Genomic DNA, 9,489 nt, shown 5'->3' on the forward strand with positions numbered 1-9,489 from the left:
AAACAATCAACCCAACATTAACTCATTCAAGTACCCATTAAATACCATACTTATCATCTTTGTCATTACATACTTTCTTCAAATCCTCTTTCATCAATCAAATGATATGGTACTCTACTGAATTAGCATAATTTCCAATCAACTAAGACTTGACATCAATGATAACATAAAAACTAATATGAATCTTTAGCATACATACATAACATTCTTAGTTATATAATCATCTCGGGCTAACAAAGATCTCATACTCAAGATGATCACTTTGTAGCTAATATTGTTCTTGCTTATATATTAAATAACCATAATGCAGGATATGAAGGATACTTCTTGTAGATAGTACTCTTGCAAGTTCTCCTTTGATATCTTAAGGTTTTTTATTAATTATGTAACTAGCAATCATGTTGATCTAGTAACAGATTAGTTTGATCTAATCTTGCATGATATATATTGATCTAAAGTCATTGCATTATCCTCTTAAGAATATTGATGCCTATCCTTCAGTACTAGTTTAGGTCTAACTAAAATCCTAAAGTCACTGACTTCTAGGGATGAATCAAAGCAGACTTTCGAAGGGACTTGTCCTTTGTAAGGACATGTCCCTTGATCTCTATATCTATTAAGGGTATGATTGGAATCTAAGAGCACACAAGAAAACAATAAAAGTCTGCTCCTTAGTCAATACTGCCCAAATACAACTTGCAGAAGAAAAAGATATTTCTAGATTTATATTTCTAAATTCATTCAAGATATAACTTTAAAATCATCCACATCAAGTTTTTGATTAAGTAAAATAGGTTTAAGAGGGCTCCTGAAACTTGAAAGTTTTTACAACATAACTGAAATAGAAATATTAAGAAAAGTCTAGCTACAAAGAAACTACTTATCAAAAGCCAAACCTAAACAACAGGCCCACAACCAGGAAGAAAAAAAATTAGCTACACTAGAAAACTAGCTACACAAGGAAAATATGAGACAACAAAGTAGCACTAACTATTAATTCTCTCTATCAGGAACCTACAGGGTCTCTACAGCTTCATTGGTCTTCCTATTGTCTGCATCCTCTTGGTCCTAGTTCTGAGCATCTGCATAGTCCCTGGTTTCTTTTGGATCATCCTCATCCTACCCAATGTCCACGATAGCCTTCTCTAACTTTTCCCTACAAAATCCAGCACTCATCAGTGATTCACTCGAATTGTTAATGTTCTCATTCAGGGCATTCAAAGTAGCGATCACCTGATTAGCCAGGTTCTAATGGGAGAACTCCATCCTTTGGACTCTTTGTTAAACCTTGGTGATTATATTCTCCTAGTTAGCATTGTGTTCCTGGACATTGAAGTGCCATTGGCTACCATCCTGGCTTCTCTCCTCCTCATTGTGCCCCTAGTCACTATTAATTTTATAGCTTCCTTCCTGGCTTCTTTTCCCCTTAAGGTCTTCAATTTCATGGAATAACCATTCGATAGACCAAAAGTTTTCTATCATGTTGTTCTTAGCATTGTTCAAAAGGTTAAGCCTAGTTTCCCTCACATGATCAAAGATAACGACCAAAGCAAGGTCAATGAGTTCATCATAGTGGGCTTTTCCATCGATGTCCTCCATCACTTGGATATTCAATGGCTCCGTGACAATCCCCAATTTTGCGATATTCAAATTAAAATTGCTCTGAGACCTCCTTCTATTTTTCATTGTAACCTCCCCACTCTCTTTCCCCTAAATATCTATCTTCCCCTCAAATGTAGAGGTAATGGGGCCAGGGCCTAAAATCTTAGGAATCTAGTCATTGGTTTCAAAAGCCTCATCTACTTTCCTTCTTGGGAGTCCCTGAGATGTCAGCTGAATCCTCCTCCTCCTTTTCACTTTACCTCCCCTTCTCCTCCTCCTTCTCATCATCCTCCCCCTTACTCTCTTCCTCTGAGTCTGTATCCTCATCATCATCGTTATCCTCCTCCTCCTCCTGAGGCTCAAGCTTAGGGGGAATGGGGTGGGGTAAGCCTTTGGGACTCTTTTTGTAGGGAATGCAGGCAGAGGGAGTGACCTTCCTTTCTTCCTTGGGGGCTTTACCTTTAGAAGAGATTTTTTCCTCTTCTTCCAATTTTACGCTATGCACATCCTTAGAATCTGAACTCCCAATTGCCTTAGATGCACACCCAGTATCACCAAGGGATTTTCCCCTAGTTTGAGTTTTCAGATACTTATAGACCAGGAGGAGTAATCCCTAGTGAAGAGTTGGGTTAGCAATAGGTTTCCTCTTAAAACCCTTGATAACCTTTCTCATGAAGGTGAAAAGATAAAAAAGAAAAGAGATTTTTATTCCATGCCTAAAGTGATTAAGCAAAATAAAATGATGCGTTCTGATCCTATCAAATCTGGGGTCTAGGGAAATATATTCAATGATAATCCTTAGGACATACCTCCATAACTTTTTAATTGACTCCATCTCATAATATGTCTCCACCTTGATGAGCTTATTTAGCTCCTTTTCATCCTTTACAAAAACTTTGACAATGTTTGTTGACATTTTCTTGTCTCTGAAGAAGTTACTCCCTTCCAGAGAGATCTTTGCAACCCAGGCTATCAAATCTGCATTGACATGGTGGGTGACCCCATCGATTTTGACTCTCCAATTTTTTCAGGAATCCACCATAGTCTTGGGGATCCCCACATCGAATCCATCGAGCTTCTCTAGGAATCTAGTGATTTTTCCCTTTTCCAACTTATGCCAAACCTTCAATTTCTTCTTCTAGTTCTCCCCCTCCCCTGACAACTCCCTCCTACTTCTCTCCCCTACCATGGTTTCCTCAAGTTCAAAAAGCCCCCACCTGCTCATAGTTTTCTTACAGACCTCGGCCTCCTTTGAAATGAAAAACTCAAAAAAAAATTTGAATATATCAGTTTTAATGGTTGTATTCAAGACAACCCATAAAGCATGTCATATGTACAAGCTATCATGTTTTGAAAAGAGTTTTGCATGATTTTCATTAACTCCCAATCCGACGTGCAATCTTGCAAATCTTCCCATTATTAATTTTGGATTTTTTTAGTACTTCCCTAGATGTGATCTTGCAGTATTAAATTATTCACTACCATTGAAAATTTGTCGCCGACATGCCACATCATGCCAAATTTTTGGTGACCGCTTCGTTTACGAACCAGTCAGCAACTGAATTGGCCTCCCTATACACATGGTTGATGTAGGTCTTGTTGAACTTACCTAGGTTAGACATTAACTCCTTGATCACATTCGCAATGGTCCAAAAAGGCATAGAGTTACCATTTAAACAATTTATGATGTCTAAAGAATCCCTCTCCAGCCAGAGGTTCTCAATCCCAAAAGCCAGAGCTAGTTTAACAATGTGACTAGCAACACTAGTTTCTACAAAATGGTTTGTCTGATGTCCAAGAGGGTAGAAAAAAGTCGCAACTCCACCACCATAGCTATTTTTGATGATGCCACCACTTTCAGTAGGGTTGGGGGTCCCTTTGGCAGCCCCATCAAAATTGGCTTTGTACCAATTTTCAGGGGGGAAAAACCACCTAGCCTCCTGTCTTTTCCTATCCCTGTCCTTTTTCCTTTGTCTATTATCCACCTTCTTCAATATTTCCTTCCTTTTTGATGGTGTAGTTCTCCTTCATTAATCCTTCAATTTTCTTGGCAATAAAAAACTTAGGCTATTCCTTATCTTTGAAAATTTGGTTATTCCGCTCTTTCCAAATTCCCTGGCAGAAGTGTGTGAGGGACCAGGAGAAAATTAATTGGGTGATCAAACCTAAGTGTGAACTCTTCCATTGGTTGAAGAATTCTTGAATGTTGGTTAGGGAACACCAACTAACCCCAAAGTCCCTGGTCAGGAGGTTCCAAACTTTGGAGGAATAGGAGCAATGAATAAATAAGTGATTGACCATCTCCAAGTCGTGCTTGCATAAATTGCACCTGTTGGGGATAATTTGATCTCTCTTAGCTACATTATCCAAAGTAAGGATTTTGTCTTGGAGCAAAAGCTAGAAGAAGATGTTGATTTTTGGGGTAAGGCTAGGAGTCCACACCTTAGCCCAAATGGGTTTCTCCATTCTTTCCCACAATGAAAAATACCCAGAGCTGACAGAGTATTTCCCATTTGAGTTATCTCCCAAGATGACTTCATCCCTCTTGTTATTTATGAAAATAGCATTCAGGCTAGTCATCAAAGATTTGAGGTCCGAGGATATCATAAATAGGTCATGCCATCCATTACCTGTTCTATAATCATTGAAATTCAAACCATATCTTCTTATGCATGGCTCTACCCATCTACCATAATTAGGGTGATCAATAAGAGGTCCCTGGCTCGTCCAATCATCCTGCCAAAATAAGATATTCTCACCTTTACCAATTTTCCATTTATCCTTGGACTTAGCCATGACCTTTGCCTTTAGGATTCCATTCCATATGTAAGATCCTTGAGGAATCTCAGTTTCATGAAGCAAAAAGATGAGAGACTACCTTCTCAGGTACTTCTTAATCATAATTTCCCTCCATTCTTTGTCACCCTAAAAAATGCACCAGATCTGTTTGGCTAAAAGGGCATTATTGAGATGTTTGATTTTTCTAATACCAAGGCCCCCATAAAATTTGGAAAGGCAAACATGTTCCTAGGTGACAAGATGATATATTTTGTGCTCTTCAACCCCTGTCCAGAGAAAGTTCCTCTAAATCTTCTCCATTCTGTTAGCTTTCTTAGTCAAAATCCTAAAGAGGCTTAAGGCATAAGTGGGGAGATTTTGGAATATTGATTTCACCAAAGTGCATTTGCCTACCTGGCTGAGGCTAGCACCTTTCTAGCCAACTAATTTCTTGTTGAAGTTATCAATGATGTTGTTCCAAAAAGATTCTAGAGGTTTGGACTCATAAGACATACCAAGATAACTTGCAAGAAGGGTCCCAATACCACTTCCTAGGATACGAGCAATTTTCCTCTATCTCTCTAGCAGAGTGTTATCTATAGCAAGTTAGAAGGAGGTATAATCTAAGTTTGATTTAGTCAAGAATTTGCAAAAACTTTACATGGTATTAGAGCTTTGGTAGTCAAACCTAGGTTCTGCAAATTAAGTAATCGAAACTTATATATATCTAGCATCATTCTCCTATCTTCAATGGCATACACAATTAGACCTGAGGATAGGTTTGATGGGAAAGAACACGTGATGCCTAGAAATTCAAAATCATGATGATTCTTGAAGCAAATGATGTAAAACAATCTATTTAATTAGCATCCAAACAACCTAGAGTTGAACCTCATAAATCTTTCTGGATTAAAGGAAATAGGAAATCTATTTAGATCATGATATCATACCAATGCTAAAAAAAATCAAATAAAATTTGCTATGATGAATGCACTACTAAATGCATACAAGGTTAATAATGCAACTAGAGTTCTCACACTAAAAAGGAAACTACATCACATACAAATAAAAAAGGGAAAATCAATGAATTCTTACTTCCTAAGGGTTTCTAGCCTAAGAGATGAACTTACAAGTATAGGAACCATCATTAGTGACACGAAACTAACACTGATAGCTATAGATGGATTGCCATATTCATGAGAAACTTTCACACAAGGAGCAAGTGCCAGAGATAAGCTTCCTAACTTCAATAGACTTAAGGGAGATTGTCTTCAAGAAGAATCTTGAAAACTAAAGAAAGGAGGGAAATTGAAAATGAAAGATGAAGAACTTCATGTTCTTAATACAAACTCCTAAAAAGGCAAGAAGAAAAGGGGAAATAAAAAGAATGACAAATCTAAGAAAATATCTATCCAAAATAAAGTTCTTTAGATGTGAAAAGGTTGGACACTACAGATCTAATTGCCCTGAGAATTCTAAACAAGTAGTGAACTATACAAATGTTACTACGGAAGAAGATAACTATGATCCTGAGAATCATGTATTGTATTCGTCACTATGAAATAAAGTCTCAAATAAAGCATGGGTGATTGATAGTGGATCATCTAGACATATTACATGATACAAAGATTCACTAGACTCTATATCAGAAAAAGTTAATGGCAAAGTCACCATCAGTGATAATTCAGTACATTCCATCAAAGGAAATGAAAATTGAACCTTGAAACTAAAATTAGGAAATTCTCTTCTTCTCAAAGGAGTACTATGTCTACTAGGAATAAAAAGAAATCTAATCTTGGTTACAGCACTTGAAGATGATGGACATAATGTTATATTCATGGACAATAAAGTAATAACCTTTGCTAAGAACTCATCAATTAAAAAAGAAAAATTGATTAGTCAAAGAAAAGGGTATTTGTATGAATTAAATTTAGAACCTAGTCGACCTATTCAAGCCTTAATTCATGAAGCTACAGACATAAATAAAATATGGAACAGAAGGTTAGGACATCTAAATTTCAAAACCTTATCAATTGTGGAAAAGATTGTACTAGTTTACCTAAACTAAATAAAGACCACTCAAGCATATACAAAGGGTGTATGCTAGGTAAGAACACCAAAAGTCCATTTCATGATAGCACTAGGAAAACCAACCATGTTTTGGAATTAATCCATTTAGATTTATGTGGACCTATGAATGTTCCTTCTCTTGGAGGATTCTGGTGCTATATTTTGTTCATAGATGACTTCTCTAGGAAAACTTGAATTTACTTCTTAAAATTAAAAGAATTAGAAAAAATCCTAAAGAGATTTAAAGAATTTAAAACATTAACTGAAAACTAATCAGAACATAAAATTAAAACTCTTAGAACTAATAATGGAGGGGAATACACATTGGATTTGTTTAAAAGGTTTTAAAAAGAAATAGGAATTAAGAGGGAGTATACCATTCCTTATAACCTAGAACAAAATGGGGTAGCAAAAAGAAAGAATATAACAATTATAGAAGTTGCTAGAGCTATGATATTTGATCAAAATCTAGAATATTATCTTTGGGTAGAAGCCTCTTGTAACTAGTATCTATATTCAAAATAGAAGCCCTCACTCCTACCTTAGAGATAAAACTCCTGAAGAAGTGTTTAACTTAAACCCAATATAAGTCATCTTAGGATTTTTGGGTGCCCTGTATATATACATGTTCCAAAAGAAAGGAGAACTAAGTTAGAACCCTCTAGGAGGAAAGGTATTTTTGTAGGGTATAGTGAAACATCTAAAGCATATAGGATTTCCATACATGGACATAAAAATATTTAACTTAGTGGAGATGTAATTTTTGAAAAAGATCTAGCATTCAAAAGAGCTCTAAGTTCTGAAGAACCCTCTTCTTTAACTAGTTCTAAAAGAAATACTGAGTTTGAGTCTCAGAGGGAGAACATGGAAGAAATTGAAGATGAAATTTAAAATCTCAATCTTGGAGAAACTCAAAATTCAAAGAAAAGACCACTTTGGGCAATTAAAATAATCGAGGAAGCACAAAACTTTGTTGCACCTTCTAGAATAGTCAGAGAAAGAAAAAACCCAAAAGATTTTCTAGTTATACAACAAACATGAATGATTTGTCCAAATCAGAACCAACCAATCCTTTAGATGCTATTGAACATACATCTTGGAAAGAAGCTATGACAGAAGAATATCAATCTATTATGAAGAATGATGTTTGGAAAATTGTTCTAAGACCTAAAGAAAAATCTGTTATTTCTTCCAAGTGGATATTTAAAATAAAGCATGTTGCTAATAGTAGCATTGAAAAATATAAAGCTAGATTTGTAGCCAGAGGATTCTCTTAGAATGAAGGGATTGATTATGAAGAAACCTTTGCTCCTATTGCCAGATACACCTTTGTAAGAGCACTCCTAGCCATTGCAACATCAAAGGGATGGAAAATACATCAGATGGATGTAAAAAAAGCATTTCTAAATGGAAAGATTATAGAAGAGTTATATTTGGAGCAACCTAAAGGATTTGAAACTCATGATCCTAACATTTTCGTTTGTAAGCTCAAAAAATCTCTTTATGGGCTTAAGCAAGCTCTAAGGGCTTGGAATGAAAGAAATGATAAGTATCTCACGGGCTTAAGATTCTCCAAAAATGAAGTTGATCCAAATTTATATTATAAAAGGGATAAAGGTGATATGATAATTCTGATACTATATATTGATGATTTACTAATAACAGGTGATGATCATCTCATAGATCAATGCAAGAAAGATCTAATTAGAGAATTCAGGATGAAAGACTTGAGACTCCTTCATTGCTTCCCAGGAATAGAAGTATGGCAAAATTTTGACAGCATTATACTTAATCAAGGGAAGTATACATCAGATATTTTGAAGAGATTTGGGATCTAGAATTGCAAGTCTATGTCTTCTCCAATGGAGACTAATCTACATAAACTTAAAGAAGCATCAACAAAATCACCTTCCATAGATTCTACTCTCTATAGATAGACGATTGGGTCCCTTATGTACTTGGTAAGTACAAGACCTGATATTTGCTATGTTGTTAATGCCTTAAGTCAGTATATGTCTGAGCAAAAGGAGATTCACCTAGTTGTAGTCAAACACATTATGAGATACTTACAAGGCACTCTTAATCTTGGGTTCAAATATGAGAAAGCTGATTTTAGATTTACATGGATTCACTGACTCAGATTGGGGTGGAAGTGTTAAAGATAGAAAAAGTACTTCAAGATGTTGTTTCAATTTAGGATCAGCAGAGATATCTTGGATATGTAGAAAGCAATCTTCAGTAGCACAAATTTTCAGAGAAGTTGAATACATTGCAATAGCAATGGCCTCTCAAGAAGCAGTTTGGCTTAGAAAGTTACTTGTGAAATTATTTAGGCAAGCCACATGAATCCTATGATTATTCATTGTGATAATCAAAGTTCCATCAAGCTTTCTCTAAATCCAATTTTTCATGATAGGTCCAAGCATATCAAAATTCCTTAGCATTATGTAAGAGATATGGTAGACAGAAATACTATAAAACTAGAATACATTTGCACTACATATTAGACAACAAATATTCTCACCAAACCTGTCTCTAGAGTGAAGATCGATCACTTCAAGAAAAGACTTGGTATGATTGAATTGTAATTTATTTGTATTCTTTAAATTATTAATAAAATAATTTTGTCAGACTATTGACTATTATGGGCTCCACCATTTTTATTCATTATTTAAGAGGTGATGATCTTTGATATAATGAACACATGTATAAAAGACATTATGAGAGATGAAAATCTCTTAGATAATGTGCTAAATAGTAGAGTTCTACTATAAGATCTAGATGAGTTCAAGATCACATTATGATGTAGATATTGCTATGTCTATAAGTCACAATTTGGATAAAGGAAGAGTTTTATTATTCTCTGTAGTTTATCCTATGTTCTAGTAGATCTTAACTCAAGATCATGTTGTGATATAGGAATATCAGTATCTATGAGTCACAACTTGGATAAGTGAAGAATTTAATTATCTTCCAAATTTATCCTGTATGTTGTATTCTTTGCAATATTGTTATCCCTAGTAGTAGTGATTTATCATA

Source organism: Cupressus sempervirens, chromosome 10 (assembly GCF_028749045.1).
Source record: "Cupressus sempervirens isolate cs-2001-9-10 chromosome 10, ASM2874904v1, whole genome shotgun sequence".
NCBI classification, from domain to species: Eukaryota; Viridiplantae; Streptophyta; class Pinopsida; order Cupressales; family Cupressaceae; genus Cupressus; species Cupressus sempervirens.